Below are 26,062 nucleotides of genomic sequence, written 5' to 3' on the forward strand. Positions count from 1 at the left end.
AACAAATGGACATCCTCTTTTTCTGTTAAATCAAGTATATTGAAACTCATTTGCCTAACAATTGGAATGGGACTGTGTTAGGGACTAAAACTCGATTAAAATTTTAATAAGTGGGAAAATATTAACAGGACTAATAACTACCCTATTGGTTCTTGACAATTAATAAATGCCTCTTGAATTTCCCTTATAACTTGTTCTAATTCAGATCAGCTAATAATAAATTTTCTTCTTTCTTGTCCATATGAATACTTAAGACCAAATATTCATGGAAACAATTAGACAATTAGGGATCATGTTTAAATGATACCTGTAAACACCTTAATGCCTCATAACATGTACCATGAATGTCTCAGTAATTACTATGTTATATATAATTGAAAAAAGTTAATATTCATACAAAACAGGTTCAGTAAATTAATGCTAGATTTAGCTTCAGTCGAAGATGTACAAATTCACATGAATGGATCAAACAGTACTGTGTTCAATTCTTTGCTAAAATATACTTTTATGTAGTATTGTAAACCATCAAGGCAAACTCATGTGGAACTTTTTTCTGGTTTTCTTCATAATGTATTACGATATATATATGTGTTTCTGATAAAAACGTAGGAACCTTGAACCTTTTGCTCACTAACCCTGACTATCAGTTGCTGTGCTATTCAAGAGTCACAAGCTTTGACTCTGCTGGAGATTTTCTTGAAAGATCTATTTAGATGTACTTTGGACTACAGATGTTTTGGTTGATGCATCTACTATTTGTGTTCAGAAAATGTTTATTTGTGCAAACGGTTTTACGGTAGCAACCAGTAGTGTTAAATCCAGGCAAGCTGATAAACATTTTTTGCTATTGACAGGGTGGTTTTGATCCTTAGCTTTTTATATAATGGAACTTTTTCTAAATATAGTCTTTAATATAATTAAGTGTATGTACAGCTATGTGTTTGCATGCATGTGTATGTGTGTAAGAAAGAGGCACACATAAAAAGTTATGCTCTAGTACAAGTCATGGAGTAAATATCAAATTTGCTCCATCTCCAGAATATGAAAAAACAACAGAACAGATCAGACTGCTGCTTACACAATGTTACATGCATTATGGATTAATCACTAATACAGTTGGAAAACTAGAACAGTAGCTTTTGTGCTTGATGTTGTCTGTTTGGACAGATCTTCAAATTTTTATAGATGCATTCATTAGCTTCAGATTCACATTTTATTTCAGAAGAAAGCATTGCAGCTTATTTTTTGTCAAATCAACTAGATTTTAAAGGCATTTGTGTAGAACATGTCTATAGTTAAACTGGAAAATACATTTCAGCTTTCAAATAAGTAACAAATTAACCAATATTTGAGTAATTTTTGTTTAAGTTTTTATAAATTGCACTGTAAATGATATATAGTGTCTGAAGCATGTTCTGCATCACTTGTGACATAAAACGAATAGAATGGAAAATTACTTTGAGAAGAAAGTGAGTTTCATTTTAGATAATCGATCCTTTTAAAATTATTCAATAACTGAATGACAATTGGAGAATTCAGCATTTATGATGCTGAAATAATTTCTATATAAAAATCTTTATGTTTAAAGAGGTGTATTTCTGACAATGTAATTAGAATATATTATGTGGCAGCAGAAAACATAAATTTATCTTAGAACTTTAAAAAACTACACTTTATTGGGCATCTCTCATACTATGAATTTACTTCACAGTATTTTAATTTTGTCATTTTTTCCCCTAGTTTTATGAAAAGTAAAAATTGTCCCTTTAATTTTCTGCAACACTAACGTTATCCTGAAATGTTAATAAGTTGAAGGATAATAGAAGTTTTGAAATATTTAGGCAAATATAAATTTATTTTCAAAAATCGGGTTTTCTTTCATAGACAATTAATTGTTTTAAGGTAAATTATCAATTTATGAGTCCTACATACATTATATGTATATCTATAGCCATACTGAAATATTTTTTCAATCTAATTTTTAGACAGTTGTCAATAAATTTGCTTGGAAAATGGATTACACTAAGATTATGGTAAAACCTACTAATGGGAATTTGGTCACAAGTGTGGGAAGCTCCAATCTTTCCTTCTTTCCTCTTTTTTTTTCTTTTTTTAATCTTTTTCTTGAGCAGAGTTGACTAAGAAGTGCGGAGCAACTGTCTTTAAAGGTACTCAACAAAATATTGACTTAATTGATCTCCAAAGGAAACTTTAACTTCTAAGCCTAGCCAGCTCAGCTTCTTCCTTTCAACTCCAATCTGTTTGTATTGGTGGTTGATGACAGCTTTCTGACCATCCTGCTATTAATTCCTTCTGTCTTATTCACTGAAGTCTCTTTGTCCTGACTAACCTACTTGATTTCTACTTCACTTCTTTTCTCGAATCTCCTTTGATCTCTAATTATTATTACTCATCATGTCCCTTAAATCCTTATAATTACTGCTTCAGCCTGGAATATGAATGTGTAAGCCAGTATTTTCTGTTTCATTATCTTCTGTCTTAAATCTACTTATCAGCCAATAACATTTTCCGGTTATCTAGCCTTGGGTATGAAGAACTTCCACTTTCCTTCCCAAATTCTGTGCGTATAAGTATTCACAAATACCCTATGGGCACTAGTATAATCCTAATAATGATAATAAGAAACAGTTAGTATATATTTAGTGCTTACTTGTGTCAAGTTTAAACCATGTGGATTTGCTAATAGAATTCTTCCAACCACATTATGAAATAGTTGCTACAATCACCTCCAATTTATAGTTTAGGAAAAAAACTGACCGTGATCACACTAAGACCTCCAAACTTTCTTATTGTTAATAAGGATCCCCACTCCACGATTACAGCAAAATTTGTACTTCATTAAACAAGCATTTAATGATCACCTACTATATCTAAGGCTTTATTCTTGGTATTAAGGTAAGCAGTGAACAAAACTGACAGTCACAAACATGCTGCTTGCATTCAAATGTGGGGGGGGCAGATGATAAACACACATATAATGTGCGATATATGTGGTAGAAGTAAGTTCTATTAAAAAATAAAGCTGGATAAAGGAAAAGAGTGTAACGGTGCAGAAGAACTACATATTTTTTTATTTGCCTCTTCGATAAAGTGACATTTGAGTAGAGTCCAAAATAAAGTAAGGGGGTAAGCCATGAAAATATATAATGAAAGAGAATCCAGGTTGAAAGAGTAGTAGATGCAAAGACTGATGGGGAAACAAGCTGTGCTTGGTATTTTTAAGGATAAACAAGGAGGACCCTCAGATTGGCATAATATGAACAAAGGGAAGAGTAACAGGATAAGAAGTCAGGGAAAGAGAGAGGACACAGCTCATATAGAGCCTTGTAAGTCATGGCACACTCTTCAGAATTTACTTAGAGAAAGACAAGAAGACACAAGAAGCTTTTGAATAGATTTATTGAGTTGCCTTCTGCTATGTGGAGAATCAACTCAAGGTGGGCAAGAATCTACAGGAAGTTATTGTAATAATCCAAGTGAAAGAAATATGCAGGTGTTTTAGAATGAAACAGTGATGGAAGTAAATATATATACACATATTTATTTTTATATGTACATGTATGCATATATACGTGTGTGTGTGTATACACACACACACACACACACACACACTCACTCACATTATACACACATTTTTTTGCACCTGTATGTATATATGTATATATGCACATTCACATGGAGGTGGCGAATATACATCTCTATATGTGTACATGTATGTATATGTGTATATTTATGTATATATGTGGATATATATATACACATTTACCCAAACATAAACTTGAAATATAATATACATACTAAAAGCACATACATCTCAGGGGTATAGCTGGATGAATTTTTTCCTGGGCATACTCATGTAACTAGTTCTCATATCAAGAAATTGATCATTAGAACCTTAGAAGCCCCCTTATGCTACATTCTAGTTATTACTCCTATCACCCTTGGCAAGGATAAATGCTATTTTTTTTAAAGGGAATTGACAAACTCTTTCAGCAAATCAGATAGTAAATATATTAGGCTTTAAAGGCCATGTGTAGTTTCTGACACATACTATTCTTTCCAACTATTTTGAAAGTTTTGCAATGTGTATAATTCTGTGTTGGAAATAGAAATACAGTTATAATTTTGAGAGCCTTGCTCTTCAGCCTTCTCCTTTCTAGAAGAATATACAGTTTTGAGTTCAACAGTTTTTCATTTCTGACTTTTCAGTGCTTATACGTGGCACTTTTTTTTTTGATCTAGAGATTTTGGACTTTTCCCAGAATGAAAAGTTATCTGTTCCACTTTCCATCTCCAACCTTAATGTGACTCTGTGACTCAATTCTGTCTTCCCTGAATTGTCCTGTCTATCAAAGAAAGTAATACATGATTAAATGCTTTGTAATCTAGATGCTATTCAAATATTGCTCTTACTTTAGAGGAGTAAAGAAATAGTTTCACTAAGTTTAGATTGCTCAGATCCCACAGCACTCACTTGAAGAGCAAGATCTCTTGAATGTCATGCCAGAGGCTGAGCAATCACAGAATAGTCTTTTTCTAATCCAGAAGTGTACTTTCCTCAGAACCAGTATTGTAAAGGAAAGGGAGGGTCTGGCTACCTAGACAGTTTGGGATACTTAGAGGAATTTGCTAGGGATGTGGTAGCACTCTTCACAGGGGATTTAGTAACTGTACCTATAGGATGCATTTTCTGCTCTCACTTTTTGCCTGTTAAGTAATCTGAGTTCCAAGAATTAATCAGGCCAATAACGTTGTTCTCAGGGGCCCCCAAGACCACCCTCATGTTCAGTGATTTGCCAGAAGAGTTCTTGGGACTCAGAAAATCTATTAAATTCCTGGTTATGATTTATTACAGTGAAGAATAAGATTAAAAAAGCAAAGGTGAAAGGCACATAAGGCAAGAGTTCAAGATAGATTAGGTATGAATGTCTAGTTGGCCTTTTCTAGCGGAGTCTCACAGACATCACCTAATTCATCCAGCAACACTTTGTGACAACACATGTAGGTATTGTCAAAAGGAAGTCTTATCCCAGACTTGGTGTCCAGGATTTAATTTTGAGTTGGTTATGTGGTCATGGAGTAGCCATGGAGTGCCTTGACCTTAGTTTCCAGCCCCTCCAAAGGTCAAACCAATACCATGTGACCCAAGGCCCCACCATAAATTACATTGTTAGCATACACTATCTGTTATGCCCCAAGGCCCAAGATAAATGAAGACACTCTTTTAAAGCAGAATATTCTAAAGGCTTAGATGTTATTTCCCAGAAGCCAGGAAAGGACCAAGCTTTTCTCTGGAATGTGCAGGATTTGAACACCCCACACTTGCTGAGTCAATCCCTCTCTGCATAAGCATATTTTATCACTCAAAACTAGGAATTTAAACCTTACACAAGATCTGTGTCCATAAGTTTTCCAAGCAGGATAGCTCAAATTTGAGACTATAATTTTATCTCACATATAAATGAGCTGTTTTCCTCCCTTCTGGTTGAAATTCACTTATCCTCTGTATACCTACACCAGGTTATAGCACATTTTATGCTTGAAAATGTTTTGTTATTGCTATATCATTCAACATTCGAGGAGGCTAGAAAGCTGTTTCAGTCGCATTTTGCTAGTCAACATACAATCACAAAATCTCCATAGCAAACAACACTGAACATTTCTCATTCATGCACCTGCGAATTGGCTATAATTGTTCAGCATCTCTGAATACATAGAGCAGGACAGCTCTGCTCCAAGTGTCTCATTTAGAGTACCTAATTGGAGGGGAATCAGCTACCTGGGGTTTGTTCTTATATCTATGACAGAAGCACAAGAGGACAAGCATAAGTGCCTTATGATGTTTTGGGTCTCTACTCATGTCACATCCATTAATCATTTGCCAAAGCGTCACAAAATAAATGCAGAAGTCTAGGGATAGGGAAGTACATGCCACTTACTATGAGGCCATGGTAAAGGATAAATGGATAAATAATGCTGCTACAGGGGAGAGAATCAGGACCATTATTTAATCTACCACAAAAGACATGGTATATAGAATAGATTCAGAATGCTTTTTAAATCCTGGCTTGGTGACTTACTTGTTCATAGATCTGAGTATAGTTACTCAAAATCTTTGTTACTTGGTTTTCTCATCTATAAAAAGGAAGTCAAAGTAATTAGAATTTTGTTGTGAGGATTAAAGATAATATGTGAAGTGTCAAGTACAGTGGCCTGATAATAGATGAACAACAAATGGTAAGATTTATTATTATAATATGAAGACCCATTGTTTCCTCCTTAGAGACACTAATGAGTATAAAGCTGATATTTCTTGAATGTTTATTGTATACATGATAGTATCCTAAGTGCTTAACAGATGGTTTCTCTTTTCCTCACTATTTTCTGGGTGAACAAGAGAAGCTGAGAAAAGTTAAGAAACATACCCTGAGTTTAGCTCTTTTTGTCTCAAACAACCTCAAAACCAAGTGGCTTAAAATAAAAATTGTTTATTCGAATCGTGATTTTATGGGTCAACAATTAGGGGTGCACTCAGCATGATGTGTTTTCTGGACTTATTCACTTTCAGGGAGGTATCTGTAGTCAGCTACCTGGTTAGCTAGAGCTATCTAGTCTAGAATGGCCTCAGCTGTGATGGTTCAGGGTTCTTTGCAATTTCATTCTCCAACATGAAAGCCTGGGTTTATTTACCTTGTGGCTGGGCAGGGCTCCAAGAGAACAAGTGGAAAACTAAGTTTGCTTGAGGCCTAGGCTTCTCACTGATGTATCAACAGTTTTACTTCATTATATTGACCAAAACAAGTCACAAGGCCACCTCAGACTCAAGATAGTGAGAAATACAATCCATCTCTTAAAGAGAAAAACTGCATAGTCACATAACAAAGAACACAGATAGAAGAAGGAATGACATATTATGACCAGTTTTGGAATCTACGGAATGACATATTATGACCAGTTTTGGAATCTACCACAGTCTGCCTTCTGACTACAATTTTACATTCCTCCTCAGAGAAAACACATTCTTCCTTATCCGAGAATCTCTAAAAGTCATGCCATAGAAGTATGGCATCAGGCTTGATTTCTAGAATGTATATATGTCAAGTCTAGGTGAAGCTTATATGTGGATATCCTTAATCTAGAAACTCATGAAATGAAAAGTTATCTGTCCTACAAATATCCACCATACACTGCTTAAATAAATACTACCATTCTAAAAGAGAAAAAGAAGAGTACCTATCAGTCATTGGTCCATAGCAATTTTAAAATCAAGGTGGGAAAATGTTGTCAAGCTTCCTTACCTCGAAGTAGTAAATATTCTCTAGTAAGGTGAGGCCATGGGAGCAGTTTCCCAGTTTGTTCTTTGTGGCTCTTGGCTCTTAGCCTCTGAGCTACTGGCTCTGCCCTCGAAGACAGCTTTCCTTTTCAATTTCCTTCTTTACACTTTTGAAAAATTTTCTCAGCCAGTGTCCTGATCATAGAAAGTGTGGAGTCCTGAGGTCTTTTTGCAATTTGAATAAAATCATTCTCTTTTAGTCCAGGTGGATGTCACTTTTACATATAGTTTCCTCCAGATCACGTGGCTTTACCGTGAGCTTGATTTGTGCCCACTCCATTTGTTAAAAATCTATACCCATGATTTTTTTTTCAAGACACCCCTCTCTGTACAGGATTATTGACTGGTACTTTGATATTAGGCTTCTGTGAGACCATACTCTTAAGAATCTGAGGAACAGTTTTGTCTGTTGAGAGAATCTATTTTATGACATTGATTCTTTCAGATTTCTTAGGGAAGGGTTGTGGAGCTACACTCTTGAATGGATCTTTTTCCTCTGGCTTCATTTTACTTTGAGAAATTTTACTGGCTGAGAGGACTAAAGATAAGAAACAATTTTACTTTACATCCCAGAAAATTCTGTCCCCTCTGTATTCACTCAAAATTCTCCTTGCAAATTGGCCAGCTCTTTATTTAGCCCATTTCTTCCTTCTTGTACCTATATGCAGTTAGGACCAACCAGCTGACATTTCAGCATTCTGTGGAGATCTCTTTCGCCAAAATCAAAAGTTAATTATATATGTTTTCCATCTTCTAAGTTTCTGTAGGCAACGCTTTTGCCAATTATTTTATTCTAAAAAAACACAGATCGCCATTTTTTTCTAACCTCCAATAACAGTTTGCTTTATTTTTTCCCAGCATTTGCTAAGAGTTTGTTTGCCATTTTTCCAGCCTCTGCTCAGTGCTCACTGCCAATGGCACTTATTTTAGATTTTTGTCATGGCAGCACCTCAATTCTGGGAACCAATTATTTCTGCATCAGCTTTAGCCATGTTAAAAATATTGCAAAACTTAGTGGCTTAAAACAATAACCACTTTTTATTTTTTAGCTCATAATCCTGCTGGCTATTAATTAATATGTTCAGCTGAGCCTGTGTCTGCAGTCAGCTGCCAGGTCAGCTGGGGCTGGTTAGTCTAGAATGGCCTCAGCTGTGGCTTCTCATCTCGGTTCCATGTGTGCTCTCATCATGTAGCAGGATAGCCTGGGCTTGTTCTCATGGGGACGGCTTGAGGTTCCAAGCGAAGCCTTTGAGGCCTCAGATTGGAACTGGCACACCACCACCTCTATCACATTCTATTGATCAAACAAATTACAGGGCTAGTCAAAATTTAGAAGAAGGGAAAATGTACTCTAGCTCTTGAGGTGAGGAGCTGCAAAGTCACATTGTAAAGGACATAGAGTAACAGAAGGATTACTGCTCTTTTTGCAACATACCATACTATAATAATATATCTTACTAACAGTAAGTCTTGTGACAATTACTGTTTTATCAAGAAACAGAACAAAATGGTTATTATTCCTTCCAAAAAGAATGGCTATGGATTCATTAAAACTTTTCTTCGTCCTTGGGGATTTACCCTTAATTTTCTGACAACAGAACTACTTACCTAATACATGTATTAGTATCCTATTCCTGATTCTTTCAATAGTTTGTTTCAGTAGGCAGCACCCAATTCAGCTTTTGCCAACTTGCCTGCCTCCATCTCTGTACAACTCTATTTTGATCCAAACCTGCAGACTTGTCTTTGGAGTGGCTTCAGATGCTTCACCCACCTCGTATTCATTATTAGCATCAGTCAGCGTGTTGTTGGAAAGACCACCCACCTATCTAACATCTACAAGTCCCATCTCAGTGGTGGACAGGGTCTAAAGTCCCCTCTTCTCATCATACACTTCCTTCTGCTTAGTTCAGTGATTGTGACTTTTCTCAGGAGTTATGTTATCTAAACAAATACAATGTGTAAAATGTTATTTATTTTTTAAACTTTTATAATGTCATGGGGAAACAAGTATAACTTTGATTATTGAAGTTCTTGAATTTTGTGAAGGTAATTATCTTACATCAAAATTTCTTTCATTTAACATTTTTGCTTAGAAAGTACATGGGTCAACTTAATATGAGATGACAGGGCTTCAAAAAGTAGAAATCGACTTTATTATGTATTTCGTATAATAGAAATTAATAACTAATCAATTTATTTACCACATGGTCCATTAATTAACAGTTAATAATTAGGTGACCTGACTTCTGGTTAGTTTCCTCAACAATGCAAAAGAGAATCATGTTGAATTCTTTTAGTGGTAGACATTTTTGCAAGAATAAAAGTCTACCAACCACACAGTGATCCCAGTGGTATAATCATCTATATATAAATATATTTGGAGAGTTGTGTACAGTCCTTTGGAGAAGAAGCACCCCGAGCTGAGTAGTGACCCTATAATTTAGCTCTGTAGAGAGATTGAATCGAATTGGTTTGACACTCCAACACTGAGCACCGATATTGGACAGAATTCCTGAGCACTATTTCAGACAGGACCTACATAGATATATTTCATTTTATTGTGCTTTGCTTTATTGCACTTCACAAATGTTGCTTTTTTTTTTTTTTACATGTTGAAGACAAGAAGCTCCACTAGCAAAATGATCATGACTTGCTTTATTGTGATACTTGCTTTATGATGGTGGTCTGGAACTGAACCCTCAGTATCTCTGAAATATGTCTGTTTCATATAAGCTTGTATATAACTTTGACCATAGTCTCCAGCCTGGTCCTCTGTGGCTACAGTAGCATCTAGTTTCACACATGTACGTATGTTTCATATATATACATATACACTGTAGTGTATGAGACAGTTACTAAAGTAGGGAAAATCTGTTGGAAAACACTTTTTTTTTAGAATTAGCCATGCAGAGAAGAGGAATATAGCCTCTGTTCAGTTCAGTGTATTAACTCTGTGAGTTTCAGTTTTTAAGAAAAAGTATATTGGGTAGAAATGTTTGAGTTATATGATAAAACCTGAAGACTTCATTTTACCTCCCATAATGAAAACAAAAATATTTGAAAATTTCACATAAGACATATAATAGCAGACACTCAATATTTGTTGAACGATTGATTAATAACCACTCCCTTCAAGGTCATAAATAATTGACCTTATTTTAATGATTGTGGAAATTGCATTTTTACCTTTCCTACAGTGGTGGAAATGAAGAGGTGAATGAAACCGCTAAATCTATCCAATGTGTCAGTGTTATCTAATAGTTAGCTGTTAGGCTCTCTCCAAGTCCTCTATCTTGCTGAGGCCAGTCTATATTTTAACATTCAAATAAAAAATGGCTTGAGCTCTAATATCATGAGTGGTAGAACCCCTCAGATCTTTCTAATTTCTCTCCTGGATTTTGAGGAGCTTTTCCGATAATTTCAAGAAAGGCTATAGAATGGAAGTTTTAAGGAGATAGTGTTCAAAGTGTTTATGAAAGGTAGTAAAGAGAATTAAGAAATCTGGGAGGGTTCTCAGGGAGGTGTGAAAGTTCACCTTAAAGTTACAGAAAATGAGTTTTAAAGTTGAATGAATTTGTGAGGTTGTATGAGTTTTCTTCAGTAGCCTGATAGTATAGAGGTGAAGACAACAGATAACCGATTAATCCAAGTGTGTGTAAATTCTAAGGGGAAAATTAGCAAAATAAATACTGATTAAAAAAAATAATTGCGAATTTTCATAATCATTACTCTTTTTCATATTCTTTAGCTTTTAATGAGTTTTTGTAAAAAAAAAAAAAATCTCAGATTGATCACCTAATGCCATTTTAACAGAAGCCTCTAGAAGACTTTGAAGCAAACTATTTGTTTCAAGGAAGAACACAAAATTTGAAGCCTAGACACCTGTTTTCAAGTCCAGCAAAAGTTATAAATTAGATGTGAAGCTTTAGTTAATTTTCTTCTTTTACTCTCAATTCTTCAATCATTAGTAAATTTGCTTTTTGTCCTTTTTGTGTTTGTATGGTTAATTCTACAAAGGAAATATGGATCTACTTAAGAATGTTCAAAGAACTAAATGCCCAAAGTACAGAGTAAAGCCAAAGGCTGCACATCCATTAGGATGGGGGACAAAACACAATGTTCCTCTCAAAACCATTTAAAATTCTGTTGAATATTTACTTGTGAATAATTGTGTATGTTCTGATTTTTTTCATAAAGCATAAAATTTGAGATGATTCTGACTTTTTCAAGTTAAAAAAGTCAGGATACTCATGCAAATTAAAAGCACGAGTATCCTTTATAGTTTACATAGCCTTTATAGATGATGAAACATATTCCTCCTCTATTATATTAAGTAGCTTCACTGAGAATTTTACCCCCAATAGAAGCACGCATACATGCACACACATGCGGGCATGCAGGCATGTGTGCGCACACACACACATACACACGCATATATTGGCCTTTGATTAATTTGAATAGAAAAATAGCTCGAATTTCTGATCGAATCATTGAATTAAAATACAAAGCCAAGAAATAATTGAACAATATTTTTTGAGAGTTGATAATATAAAACCAGTATGTTATATATTTTTTTATAGCCCCGATGCAATATTTAACAAACCAATATTTATTTTGGAATAGCGGTAACACAATCAGTTATATATTGGGATAAACATACATGGTTAGGTATATAAGTAATAGAAATTGTTAATATACCCACTTCAATTTCAGCTATGCTGGAAAAATCAGTGCTTAGAAAATGCAAAAGGGAAACAATTACTACAATAGTTGTTTAAAATGTCTAAGTCATTATATAGTTATGCTTTTGTAAGGAAACAGTATGGGTATAACTTTTTTTTTTTCTAGCAAAAGCTAGATGTAGTCCTTCCTAAAGTAAAGTTACATATGATTTACAAATAAATTATAATTTATGTGTGTTCTCTGGCCTTTTATTGACATTTAGTAAAATATATAAGAATTTGAAACTGAAAGTTGAACCGTTCAACCTTAAAATGAAATGCACTTCAACATGCACTCCTTTACCCTCATGAAATATTTGTTTTACTTCATGCATGTTAGTGCACAGACGTTTCTCCTTGATTCTCTAATTTGAATTTCAACAGAATTTAAACATTTCTTTCCCAGCATAGAATCTGAAGAACTAAGTAAAATAGTGGAATGAAAAGAGACTTCTAAGGTAGACCTAAGATTAACACTCTTCTGTATCAGACCTCAAGGCAATATCTGATCAGAATCCTTATTTGTCCAAGAAATTCAGTCAAGAATAAGTGTTCCCTCTTATCTCTCAGCTGTAATGAAAATGAGCTATCAGAACAATTATAATTTTACAGAGTTTAATCAGAGTGCCTAAAAGTGCACAATGGTGTTTGTTTAGAGACGTTGCCAAAGATGCATGAAGGTCAACATGGCTCTTGTCCTTTGTGGGAGATGTGTGAATAGGATCAAGCTGTCCACTTCTAGAAGTATGAAGGAGGCTATTCAAGCACTCATGGAGGTCATAAACAAACCCAGGGGAAAAAATCATAAATTTGTGGAATCCCCTAAGACATGAGGTGATTTGATTCTGTCCAAGAGGAATCAGAAGCTGTTGGGAGTCTGTCTGGACCTAATGTATTTGTACTCTGGTCTTCTCCATTCAGTTCAAGAATAATGTTTGAGGACAGTTCAGTTCAGATGGGAAAACAATGAATCACTTTCAGAATTCTTTTCTCAGTTTGGCCTGCTATCCATGGTATATCATCCTTTGGTTTACAAGTTTTTGTCTAGGAATGACATACAAAATGCATCATGCCATAAACATGACTGGAAGAACTGGTATGCTATGTTTTCCTCCATATTCAGAAAATGCAATTCGGACTCTAATTCCATTGAAGATCATGACATTCCAGTAAGTTTATGGTTGATGTAAGTGACACGTATTTGTCTCAATTTTACATGTGGTAAATATCACATAAAAATGAAACCAACAAAAATCAGAAAACTACCCTTTATAGTTTATCGAGAGACATATTTTCTTTAAAATTTAAATAATAACAGAGAAGGAAACTAATATAGTTTGGCTAATTATAATAGTAATCTATCATTTTTGGAACATGCCTTTGTCAGATATACCTTATAATACCTGGGCATCTCTTCCTACTTCCTAGAGCAGATAACAGATTGCAACTTGATTCTTTCTGAATGAGAATCCAAGTATAAAATTATATATGTATGTATGTATGTATGTATGTATGTATACTTTGTCAGATATACCTCATACAGCAGTCCTCAACATTTTTGGCACAAGGGTCTGGTGTTCCTATGCAAATCTAATGCCTGATAATCTGAGGTGGAGCTGAGGTGGTGATGCCAGCGCTGGGGAGCGGCTGCAAATACCGATGAAGCTCCATTTGCTTTCTCGCCCTCTGCTAACCTCCTGCACTGCGGCCTGGTTCCTAAAGGCCACAGACCTATATAAGTTTGCGACCTGGGGATTGGGAACCTCTGCCTTATAATAGTTACTGATATTTTGACAGAATCATTTGTGAAAACAGTCTCAAACTCTTTGGGACTTAAAACTGGAAAAGTTTTTTTCTTGATTGCACTACATGTCCTTCTCCCATCAGGAGGGGAGGAGATCTCCTCCATGTTGTGCACACAAAAGGAACAAACTGGAGGAGCAGCCACTATCTGGAAACTGTGGTGGTGGGGAGGGTGGGCTTTGGTGAAATATGCGCATGTTATTCTTGCTAACATTTTCTAGGTCAAAGTAAATCACATAGCCATGCCTGAGTTCAGTGAGGGAGGAAAGGACCATCTAACCAGAACCATGGTCTTGATATAAACCCCAGAGACAACTCAACAAAATCAGTCAAAATTAAAAATGTATAGCTTTGACCTAATGAGTTTATCTCTAAGAATTTATATTATGGCACAAATATGTTGTTCATTTCTAAGTTCTTTGTAATAGTAAAAAGTAAAAAATCCTCAGAAAGGTTTTGAATTAAATAGATCATGTTAAATCCATTCAATGGGATACCTCGTAGCCTTTCAAAAATGAGTAGGATATATTTAAATTAACATGAAAAGTTATTCCAAGACAATATTGTTAAGAAATAAAGTACTTGCGTGTGTTCTGCTGGTGGTGGTGGTAGTAGTGGAAGAGGTAGAGAGACAGAGTGTGTGTGCATGTGCATGTGCGTGTGTGTGTGTGTGTGTGTGTGTGTGTGTATGTGTGTGTAGGCTAATGCATGCAAAGCACTTAGAACAGTGCTTGGCAAAAATAATAGCAGCTAATATGTGCAATTTACTGTGTGTAACGTACTCTTCTAAGTGTTGAACGTCTCTTAAGTCTTTGATATAGCAATCATTTGAGGTGATATTCTCAATTTTCAAATGAAACTCAGTATGTTTATGAACAATTTCTAGGATAATATTTGAGAAACCATCTGCAATGAGTATCTTTAGGGAGTAGGACTAATGGATGTAGTGGGGCTTTTGAAATTTACTGTATTGTTTCAATTCCTCTTAGAATTTTTATTATGATCACATTTTACTTAAGTGGTAAGACTGATAATAACGATACATGATGCCATGACAATGAGCCAAGGAGAGGTGACCCATTCCTGCTAGAATGTATTTGTATCTGTACCCTGATGAAGGCGAATTTTTTTCCATGTAGGGAGAACACTTAAGACCTAAACTCTCAACATTAATTCTTTCCTTTGTCATAATGAAGGAAAGCCTGAGCTGGTTGCTGTTGATACCAGGTTCTCTATTTGGATATAATGATCTGTGATAGGTTCAAATATTGTCTGATATTCTTCCCTCTTACTAGATTTTCCATCCCTGTCCTATTACCATCAGTCTTGGCTAAATGATTGGCTTTAGAAGTGGTGTGTACTGCTTTCAAGCAGAGGCCTTAAGTGTCACTGTGAGGCTGTGCTCTTGCTCTTTTCTGTGATAGGAAGGGCAATATCCAGACAGAGGATGCATCTTTATCCTGGATCTCAGAGGGGAGAGTCATGGAGTACAGCTATAGCAACAGGTAACATAAGCGAGAAATTAGAAACTAACTTTCTTGTGTCAAACCAGTGAGACTGGATGATTTGCTACCATGGCATAAACCAGTGAAAATTAATACAGGGCTTCAGACAAATAATAAGAAAGCAGAATTGTAGAAAATGGACATTTTGGCTATGCTCTAGGGTGGGGACTCTGCGACACTGCAGCAATTTGTTCTTTTGTGTATTTCGCTCTTGGAACTGCATTACTCAAAGTTCTCTGTAACTTGTTCTCCTGGAAGTAGAAAAATGTGTATTACCCCATTGCTTTCATATTGGCAGGGCAGTAGTGAAGGAGTTGTTATACAATTTTAATTTGATTTTGATTTCTTTTTGTGGAAGACTGACTTATGCTACATGTCCTGTCAGTTGAAAAAGAAGTGCCAATATTACAGAGAGTATAAATAGTTACAGTTATATTTCCTTTCCAATAACTCATTTCTTTAAAGTTTCTCACTTAATTACAAAATGTTGGAATCATTTTAACTTTCAGTTTATTATCTAAGTTAAAACATGTGGTGGAGTTATAAAATGTTTCCTCTAGGTGTTCTATGTATTGCATTTGGCATGAAATGCTTAATACAAGTAAGACCTTTCAATTCTGTAGTTTGGTTTCAACTCTTACAGAGTGTCCTCCTGTAGTGATAAAATTGTTAAGTGTTACTATTAAAAGGATCATACTGTAAATTAATTTCTCTATCAAGCATAATTTCCTACTAATATAAAAATACATTTCCTATGACTATTTAAGGTATGGTCCTTCTTTTACTTATTTAAGGAAAAAAGGATTGATTTTCTTTTCTTTTTTTTTTTTGTTCTTCATGACCTTGGATTAGACAATGTGTTTTATTTATTTATTTGTTTGTTTGTTTGTTTATTTATTTATTTTATGGTGTTACTAGTTAATGAAGTCCAGTAAGTTTCAGGCATTGTGTGTTCATCACTCACAGTTAGATTTTTTTCTGTTACCACATATTTAACCCCTTTTACCTCATCTACCTCCCTGCTACCCTCCGGTAACCACTAGGTTATTGTCCATGACCATGAGTCTCTGCTTGTTTGTCCTGTTTGTTTGTTGCTTTTAGGTTTATATCTCACATATAAGTGACCATATGGTTTTCAATTTCTTCTCTCTGGCTTTTTTCTCTTAGCATGATTGTCTCAAGGTCCATTCATGTTATCACAAATGGCAGTATTTTGTCTGTTATGGCTGAGTAATTTTCTATGGTATATATGTACCACAGCTTCTTTATCTAATCATCTGTTATAGGACACTTCATTTGCTTCCATGTCCTGGCCACTGTGATTAACGCTGCTATGAACATTGGTGTGCAAATATCTTTTCAGATATGGATTTTCAAGTCTTTGTAATCACCCCTTAACACTTAGACAATCTAGGGAAACTTAAGTGGCTTTTCAAAGGCAATAGGGGTTTATAAAGGCTGTAAGAGTGGTCCCCCCCTTTTTTAATCATTTATGCTTATGACATCAATTTCAACCTAAACTATATGTATGTTAATTACCAATAAAATTACATAGATGGAAGATAAGGCCTCTGATGGTTAACACACAAGATGAATTATTCCACTATCAGCATTTGAAAGTATTTTTTAATGATATAGATCTGAGAGAATGTAAAAGAGTTCCTAATATAAGAATACATAGATTCAAAACATTTTTTAATCTCAATGACTAGAATATTTGTTTAAAGGAATCGGCATTTTATTACGAGTCAGATTTCTTATTGATGACCATGATTCTGAATGTATCATCCCTGGATTACTCCTTTTTATAAACAGATTTTGTCTTAAATATAAATAATATTTTAATTCATACAATGCATTTATGTGAGAATTGTTTGATTACTAACACTTCTAACTATTACATTTATTGGTAATATATTTAATGCCAGATTATACCCCAAAGACAGAGGGGCAGGCTTGAATTATATATACAGTTGACTCTTCAACAACACAGGGTTGAACAATACAGGTCCATTTATATGTGAATTTCTGCAAAAAAAAAAAAACTTGTACTATTTTCAATCTACGAATGCAGAGGCCCAACTGTATGCATTGATCTACACCATCTTATATGGGAAACTTGAGTATTCATGGATTTTGGTATCTGCAGAGGTTCCCATTACCAGTCCTCTGGAGATACTGAGGGACAGCTAAGTTTTTGAGGTGAAAGTTGTATGCGGCTTTTCCACTGCACAGGGGTTGGCTCCCCTAACCCTATATTGTTCAAGGGTCATCTGTAGCGTCTTATGGATAGCTTTCAAGTTTGAATCCTGAGGGGAGATCTGAGGAAGAGAAGGAATGTAGTTGCTTGGAAGTGTAGGATTCTTTATTTCTGCCATGAATTTTCCTAAAAAATGTGTAAAGGCAGGAAGAGGAGATGGTAATATGGGGAATACTAATCAAATATTGAAATATTCAATTAGGTTGTGACATCTTATTGACTACTTTGGGGACTATGGCATGCAGGCTCTCTGCTGGCTTCCAATAATATCCACCTCCTGGTTTGTACACCCTTGTGTAATCCCTTCCTCTCAAATATGGGCTGGCCAATGACTTGCTTCTAACCAATAGAATAGAACAAAGGTGATGGTTCTTACTTCTGTGATCAGCTTACTAAAGATTGTAACCTTCATTTTAATAGCTATAGTCTATAGTCAATAGTTTGGTGGTGGATAAAGAGATTCTTTCCCTTGCTGGCTTTGTTGAAGCAATTTACTCTTTTGGGGAGGCCCAAGCTGCAAGGAAATCAGGCCTCTAGTCAACAGCCTGCTAGGAACTGAGGCCCTTAGTCCAAGAGCACTTGAGGAAATGAAATTTTGCCTGCCTTATATAAGTGAGTTTAGAAGTTAATACTTCCCCCCAATTGAAGCTTTAGAAGAGCCCCTGGCCATGAATTCAGCCTTCTGAGAGACTCTGAAGCAGAGGACCCAGTTAAATTGTGCCCAGTCCCACAGAAACTGTAAGATAAATATGTTGGTTTAAGTTACTTTGGTTTTGGTAATGTATTACACAGCAATAGATGACAGTACAGATCCTTTAATCATAATTCTGTTGTTCATTTGTGATTAATTTATTTAATATGACATGGCTTGACATTAATATGCATATTATATATTGTATATTTAGGCAAAGCTCAGTGTATAAAAAGAGGAATTGACATAGTGTGCATCAGAGCCACTTGGAGGGCTTGTTAAAACAGTTGGCTGCCTCCTCCCTTTAAGTTTTTGATTCAGCCAGCCTTGGGTGGTTCTTCAGAATTGAAATTTTTAAGAAGTTCCCAGATATTTTATTTTCCCGTTGCTGCTATGGTAGATTACCACAAATTTAGTGGCTTAAAACAGCACACATATATTACCTTAAGATTTTGGAAGTCAAAAGTCAGAGCTAGGTCTGTGTGGGCTGTAGGGAAGAATATGTGTCCTTGTTTTTCCTAGCATCTAGAGGCTGTCTGCATTCTTTGGCTTTGGTGGCCCTTTCCTCCAACTTCAAAGCCATTTTCAAATTTCTTTGTGACTGACCCCAGACTCTCTTGCTTCCCTCTTTTATTTAGAAAGGCCCTTGTGATTATATTGGGCACACCTGGATAATTGCTGGTGTCCTTCCCATCTCAGACCCTTAACTACATATGCAAGTCACTTTTGCCATGTAAAATAACATATTCAAAGGCTTTAGGGATTAGGGTGTGGTCATTTTTGTGGGCCTATTTTTCTGCCTACCACATCAGGTAATGTTGATGCGGCTGGCCCAGGGACCACACTGACAGTATCACTAATTATAGGTAATTGAAAGAACCAAACTCCCTCTTCCTTGGATTCTGTCTGCCCGTGTCATGCCTATTCTTACCCTTGCTCTTAAGGTTGCACAGCTGCTGTTCTCTGTGTGATTGGAAACACCTTGTGTCAGTATTCATGTATGTTCCAAAGAAGCTCACAGGAGTCTCATTGAATGTAGATGGATGTTTGCTGTAATGATAGTTGAAATGCTTATCAGTCAGGCAACTCTATGATTTTTAATTTTATCTATGGTTTCCCACAGCAAAAATCTTTAATTTGGTGACATTGTATTTTTTTTTTTTTTCCCTGAGATAGGCAAATTCCAAATCGGTCTTAAAACTCTAAAGTGTTTTCCAGGATTAAACGAGAAACTCTCAAAGATTATACCACTCTAACTAAAAATGATAATAGGTTAGAAATATCTACTGTAAACACTTTTTTTTCACATTTTCATCTTTTCTAAATGACTTTATTTTTCTTCTGATATGTAAATATGTACATGAGTATGTGGTTATTGATTCAGGCATTTAAAAATGACTGAATAATTAGGATCCTTTCTTAATAATGATTCTAAGAGAAGCATAATTATTGTCAATCAATTAATGATTAAGACTGAAGGCTTAAAATAATGTCATCTGCCCTTGTCTATCATCTTATATAATAGCACAGTTTTAGAATGTATATGTGTCTGTATCTATATCACAAACTATCTTAATATCACAAACTATCTTAAAGTGTAGGGCATATGTTTTTTAGATTTAATGTCTACATATTTTCCCTCTCAGCATGCTCAGAAGCTATGGTGGTTTTACCTTTTTTTAGGGACTGTATCTTTTTCAGTTAATTCATGGTGTTGTTCAAGATTCCAGGGAGTTTGCCAAATTCTGTCTAGAAGTATGAAGAATGTTAAAGGTCAAAAAAAGACTCAAGAATCTTAATATGTGCCACAATTGATGACTGTCATAGGATCTGTTATTATATGCAAGTGGTTGAGTTAAAGAACCATATTTTGTTGAGTGAGTCCCTTGCTAATCTTCTACTAAGTCCTTATATTTTAGAATATTTGAGATTCCTATGGATAAAACACTCCATTCATCTCTTCATGTGTGTAATGTTCCTATACCAATACACAGCAGATGTCAGGGACCTTGGTGGTCTCATTTGCACCTCTGCATTCACCTTTACAACCTCTGGCAGCAGGAGCTCTCTGGAGCAAAAATAATCTATGGCCACATTTTACTTCCAACTTACACCAGCAATTTGGGCTTTTCATAAAGCTGGGGTGTTGATTCTTCATAACATAGCATAAGAAGTGGAAAGTATAAAACCTTTTTATATTTTTACAAATGAAAGATAAATTGGGTTTAGAAGCTCATGCCTCACTAATTGATTTTTTTTTTTTCGTGCCCAGAGACCTGCTAAAAATGGAAAATACCAAAGTATGAAAGGGAAATAAAAGCAAGTGGGTGTCAATAAAACCTGAGGGATACTGTGGCTATTTGACTTCCTCTCATTACAGGTCAAGTTCAAAGGTAAGGAAAGTCCAAGGTTGCTGTCAAAACTATCATATCGCATTCTTGGAGAACTTTAAGCTTGCCATGTCTAAATTAACTATCAGATTAAAAATAATTTTTGGTAACTTTCTTTTAACTGGAAGTCATATAATAAACCTACTGGCCCAATTATTAATAGTACAAGATTTTTTTAGAAGAAAGGAGATATGGTGCATGTGAAACTTTTTTTCTGATTTTTTGAACAAACATTTTTGCTTGCTTTGAATGTTTGCCATGATGTTTATGTGAATTCATTGATTTGATTGCTATTTTTTTAAGAAAGTCACTATATGTGATTTTGGATTTATTTCAATATTTTTTTATATTTAATTTATATTGTTTCCTAGCTTGTAAAGAAAGTTAGCGATGTCATGTGCAATAATTGACATTTACTATGGTAAAACAAATATTTTCAATAAATTTATGTAAAAAAACAATGCTTTTATGAAACAAGTATTATAAATATATTTGTGTATTGAAACACTGGTGAAAGAGACTGGCTAATGTATATTTATTATCCTCTCTGTATAATATTCAAAGCAGATATTTTCGAAATTTTTTTAGATTTAAAGACACTTTCTCCTCCTGAATTATTTTAGTCCATCTCCAGAGATGATTTCTGTTGCCGACTTATCAGATGTGAGACAATTTTCATGCTATAAAAATAAGTGAAAGTAATGTGATGTGCCAGATTTCTAGTGGAGTATGAGTAATCATCCTGTTGGCATGGCAAGGAGATTCATAGAAAAACATTCTTTTGTGATTATTGCTGAAAAGGAATTGTAATTAAAGCCTTTATTTATAAAAGAGGAAATATAGTAGATTTGATACCTAACTGAAAATGAAAAGCTTCTTCTATCTCTTAGCATGCTTCTATATGAAATATGTGTTTTTTCCCTCCATAACTTATTAGTTAGTAAATATTTATTAAGCACTTGCTATGGCTCACATACTATGGTAGGTAAGTAATGAGAAGACTATAAGGAATAAAAGATAACCAAGAATATGCAGATTGTAACTCATCACTGAGAAAAGAGTGATGCACATACCAAGGCTGCTAAAGAAGTTTGAAGAAAAAAAGAGAATTTCCAACCAGAATTTGAAGGGGAAACCTGAAAGATTCTAGCTAAAGAACCACAAGTTGAATATAATATAATGTAAGCATAGGCAAATGACAAGAAATTGGCGCAGCTGATGTTTTTTCTCCTGGTATGGGCATTTAGCCACACTGGGAGGCTAAAATATAATTATCTAATTATATTGACATGCTTTCTTCCAAAAAGTTGAAATTATCAATACATACTTAAAATATGGATTTATTTTTAATATCATTAATGATAAACCTTTAAGTGTATATTATGCCTTTTTAATATGAAGATATTGCGATTAGCAAGACATTTAAATATTACATCTTTATCTCAACTTTCAAAAATATATATTTTAGTGTATGTTTTATAGTATACTGTATAGTGATAAGATTATAATGGTGAGCATAAATACTTCAAAGTAAGTATGAATGTATTGGATGTGTGTGCTCAAAATATGTCACTAATAGATGGGCATAATCTAAGCAATTTGGTTCTTTTTCTAAAGCCTAAGATATTAATCTTTGCCAAACATTAGTCAACCTCTCTTTTTCAACTCATCCACAAAGCTCAAACTTTCCTTAATTCTTTCCTAGATTCGACATAGGCAGAATTGATAGTTATGTAGCATCATTCCCTAGGAAATCTGTGGCATTGCCTAAGCCCTGGCCCCTAAAGCTCTTCTCCCTGAAATGTTCATGCCCTTGACTGCCATATAATTTATCCATATTTTACATTTTATTTATTGTTGCTGTTCTATCTGACATACAAACCTGCCAGGTTAGTCTGTAAAATGTTAGAGATGAGGAGCCAAGTCACTGCAGCTTTCAGGGCAGTTATAGATAATAATGAGAATTCACAAACACATGTACATTTTAATACAGGTAGAGCTCAACAGTGATTTGTTTCCTGCACAAGTCATTGCTTTCTCATGTCTTTAGGGAGGCAAAATTACAAGGGGGAGGGGATCATCATGAGATAGATTTGATGGAAAACTCTATGCTGCCATTTTTTAAATGTCATATTTCTTTTAACAGATTTAATGATGAGAGCTAAATGGCGAAATATCCCTATTTACTATGTGCAGGGATGGATTTTAGTGTCCATTTATGTATGTTTAAAAGGACATCTGTATGTCATTTCCAGGTTATTGAAGGAAGAAGCTGCACAAGGTCTTAGCTACATCAGCATCACCTGCTAGCTTGTTAGAAATGCAAAACCTCAGGCACCAGGCCAGACCTTCTGAATTAGAACCTCAAGAAGTAGAGCCCTCAAGTCTGCATTTTAACAAGCTCTCAGATGATTCTTATGTACACTAAAGTTTGAGAAGCACTTCTAGAGGGAAAAAAAAATAACGATGTAGATTGCTACTTCAGAATAGAAATGAAATCTTTCAAAATTCTCCAGGAAACTATCTCAGAAGTTTCTTATGAGCCATCATGACCCACTGATGCATTTTAATACAGGGAATGAGTTCATCACATGACATTTTATAGCAGTGAAAATTACATTGTGATTTCTCAAATTGGCGGAGAATAAATTCAAATAGAATTGTATTTTGTGGAATTGTATTTGAGGAGTGAATAAAATACAAAAATGAATAAAGGTAATCCTTGAAGGAAAGCGAATTAATCTAGGCTCTGACACTTAACTAAGTCTTCCTTTCTTCTCTCAAGGAAGAAAACCACTCCTCTTATGAGAAAGGTGAATTTATATGCTGGATCTATAGGAGGGAGAAGGTCTGAGTAATGAGGCAAGGGGAAAAATATCAATAGGAGTTAAATATTAAAAAATTACTTTTGTCAGTATTTTTCATGAAAATACAAGCCCAAGCTTGTTTACATGTGAATCAGTTTCAGCTTGTTAATTGCTGCTTGCCTTTCCTATTCCTGTAACAGTTCAATGCCTAGTTGATGCTCTATTTAAAAAAGAAAGAAAAAATAACCAGTAATGCTTAAAGGCTCACTAACAGTGATCCTATTTACTGTGTCAATTTGCCACCTTTGGTTGAACAAGGAAAATATGTTACACAGAAACTGATAGCCTCTTTTTCTGAATTACACACATATATATACAATCATTTATATTTTCAATAGAGAGTGGCCAATTTATGCCACTTATTATTTATTGTGTCTAATTTAGATCCTAGCAATTTGAGGGCTATTTATAGACTTAACTAAATGTTGTGCAGTGTAGGAAATAAAGCTAGCTACCTGCTCCCCACCTCCCCATCCCCTGCCACCCATAGTGTAGCTGCCTTCGTTGACCATGCAGAACGACTTAATATAGTAGATGGAGATAAAGAAACTTTGGTTCTACCCCCAGCTATACCTTTAATTTTTTACATAACCTCTCTGGGCCTTATTTTCCTGATATTAAAAGCAAGGAGCTTGTGTTAAGTGAATAAAAAAAAAAATTATATGATTCTATAAACACTGATAATGATCACTTTTGAGGCATAGTTCAGAGGAAGGTTGGCCGGAAAAGATCTGATTCGAAAGTAAGTTCATGGAAAATGCATAATCTAAAATTTAACCACCTATCAAATGAAAATGATTCAGGAAGCTAATGATAAATTAGCTTTAAAATTTTTTTTGCCTCTTTTTTTTCAATTAAAAATTATTGAAGCGATGTTGCTTAATAGTCAATGTTTCAAGTGTACAGTTCTATAGTATGTCATATATATTGCATTTTGTGTTCACTACCCAAAGTTAGATTTTCTTCCCGTCACCAAATATTTGACCCCTTTATCCCATATCTACCTCCCCCCACTTCCCTCTGGTAAACACTAATCCACTGATTGTGTCCATGAGTCTTTGTTATGTTTGTTTGTTGTTTTCAGTTTATATCCCACATATGAATGAAATCTACTTGTCTCATGTGATTTTTAATGGTTTTCTAATATCTACATTTAAATAGTTATTTCAGTAGTTAGATCAGGAAGCAGAGATGTCCACATGCAAATTGGGCAAGTCGTTTCAAGAGTCACCTTTATTATGCCTTTACTATGAGCATCGAGAAAAAATCTTTCTTAAGACCACTAGTGGAAGGGTTTTTTGAGTAAATCTGTTGTTTTAGTTCATGCTTTTGAAGATTCATCTCTAGTCTGAGCAGCAATCTCTAATCTCTGCAGATGAAATTTAATATGCTTTATGCTTTTGCTCTTGGGACACACAAAATCCATTGGGAACTTGAAGATGATTGTGGTCTCTCTTTTACATTTTCTTCTCCAGAATAAGTTAGGTTTATTTTGTGCTCACCTTTCAGTTTTAGAAACAGCATTAATAGGTTTATTATCAATTTAAAGGCTTGGGAGTCAGGTGGGAACAGATGTAAATACACACTCTAAATTATTGTGGGAGAATGATATAATACTTTTCCTCTTTGAAACTCAGTTTCCCTATCTGTGACACGAAAAAATACCCACCTTCAAAGTCTCATATAAGCAGTGTATTATTTATTGTGCATAAAATTTTTTCCATAACGTCCAGAATGTATTGAGCATTTCATTAAGGGAGTTATTTTTATTATAGCTGAAAGAGGAATAGAATTTAGACTGAGGAGTTTAGATTATCACAGATTTGGGTATTTAGGTGATTACACACCAAGGAAATAGCAACTGAGAAGTCTAGGACTAAGGGAGCATGGCACATGACAGAAAATTGATGCAAGAATAAGGGCAAATTGGACAGAAGTAAGCATATAGAAATAAGCTGGGCCAGCTCCTGAATGGCCCTCAAAACCAGAATAAGAAATTTAGATTTTATTCTAAGGGTAATAAATAGCAATTGAAATATTTTAGGAAGTTGAATGACAGATCTATCTTTGGAAAGTTTATTCCATTGTATTGATCCCTTTGGTTTGTTCCAGTTATTGCTACCTGCCATATGGTTTTGTACCTCTTTACTTTTCCTCATGGACTGGCTCCACGCTTATTGTTTGTATCCCTGAGTTCTTTCATTTGACCCCCAGTTTTTCTCAAGAACTCAGCTGTTACTCATGCCTTGTTTTTTTCCTTCTCTAGGTTGTCAGACTTTGCCACAGAATTCTGGTCTTTGAGTCCTCAAGCCAAATCCATCCATCTGTGTGTCTCCTATCTGGAAACCCCTCATGGGCAGAAATAGAAAAAGGTAGTAGTCCTACTTGCCCTGAATTTTCTTTCCCTTTCACCACTTAAGATCAGATCTTTGTCCTTCAGACAGTCTCTCTTGATATATTATGCTTTC

Source organism: Pteropus vampyrus, unplaced genomic scaffold (genome assembly GCF_000151845.1).
Source record: "Pteropus vampyrus isolate Shadow unplaced genomic scaffold, Pvam_2.0 Scaffold2, whole genome shotgun sequence".
Taxonomy (NCBI): domain Eukaryota; kingdom Metazoa; phylum Chordata; class Mammalia; order Chiroptera; family Pteropodidae; genus Pteropus; species Pteropus vampyrus.